Below are 1,542 nucleotides of genomic sequence, written 5' to 3' on the forward strand. Positions count from 1 at the left end.
TTTCTGTCCTGAACCATCAACTGCAACTGAGGCTGTATCTTCACAAATGGCCTTGCATGGCCTCTCACAGTGCCGAGCCTCAACAGCTCTTCATGACCCCATCATATCTTCAAAGCCAGTACCACCTGGGTGACTCTTACAATATTACCAAGTCCAGCTGCAGTATGAGGTACAACCTTGGCTATCTCTGGAACACAGTCTCTTTGTGCTTTCAGAAAACACTTTCCAGAAGATTTCACCCCAGTGATGTTGGTCTCTTCTTAATCACAGCTAATTTCTTAGCTCCAGATAATCAGTATCGATTGTTCCAGCACTCCCTTCTATTTTTCACTCTAAAGTCAGAGTGGCTAAAGCTGCTGAGTTCTGCTGTTGTTGGGACTGGAAAATGACCCCTTTGTTCTATTACATTATCACCAGCTTTCTGTTTTCCAACTCCTTCACTGCCTAAGGTTGGCTGTCCTAGAACTTGTTCCTTAGACTGACTTTGAACTCAAGAGATCTGCATGCCTGTCTCCTAAGCACTGGGATTAAAGGTGTGGTACCCCAAGGCTATATTTAAGTTTTTCTTCACCTAGAACTTGCTGTGTTCTAGCCTGGCCTTGAACTCAGGGATCTACTTATCTTTGCCTCCTGGGATTAAAGGCTTATACTACTGTGCCTGAACCTAAATTTAGGTGGGTAGGATGTTGCCCCAAGGTCGCCACTCCCTTAATTCAATTTAATATCTTTGAACACAGGATTCAGCTCCATTTCACTTTCTGGTGTACCTTTAATACTCAAGCTATATATTTTGCATTTTTCCTTCCTCAGCTTGCTACAGTTGTTCAAAATGCTCTTCATCAGACTTAACCAGAAAAAGTCTCTGTTGGGCTTTTTTGAGACTTCCTTTGTCAATGCAATTGATCTGAGTCTCTTCACCATAGCCTCAGGCAGATTCTTTGGACAATGGCAAAAAGCAGCCACATTCTTCACCAAAATGTCCCCAAAACAGTCTCTTGGCCACATAGTAAAGATCTCCACTGAAACATCTTGGGCAATCAGGCCTCCACAGTTCAAATGACCTCTCGGCCTCACTGCCTTCCATATTCTATTAGGCTGGCCCATTAAGACACACTTAAAGCATTCCATGGCTTTCTAAATCCAATGTCCCAAAAGCCACATTCTTCCAAACAAAAGCATAGTCAGGCCTATAACTGCAATACCCAACTCCTGGTAATAACTTCTGTCTTGGGGTTTTACTGCAGTGAACAGACATCATGACCAATGCAAATCTTATAAAAGACAACATTTAATTGGAGCTGACTTACAGGTTCAGAGGTTCAGTCCAGTATCAAGGCAGGGGACATGGCAGCCTTCAGGCAGGCATGATGCAGGAGAAGCTGGGAGTTCTAGATCTTCATCTGAAGGCTACCAGTGGAAGAGTAACTTCCAGGCAACGAGGGTGAGTGTCTTAAACCTACACCCACAGTGACACACCTACTTCACCTAGGCCATTCCTCCTAATTGGGCCAGTTCCTGGGCCAAGTATATACAAACCATCAC

The sequence above is a fragment of the Apodemus sylvaticus genome, chromosome X, assembly GCF_947179515.1.
Source record: "Apodemus sylvaticus chromosome X, mApoSyl1.1, whole genome shotgun sequence".
NCBI lineage: Eukaryota > Metazoa > Chordata > Mammalia > Rodentia > Muridae > Apodemus > Apodemus sylvaticus.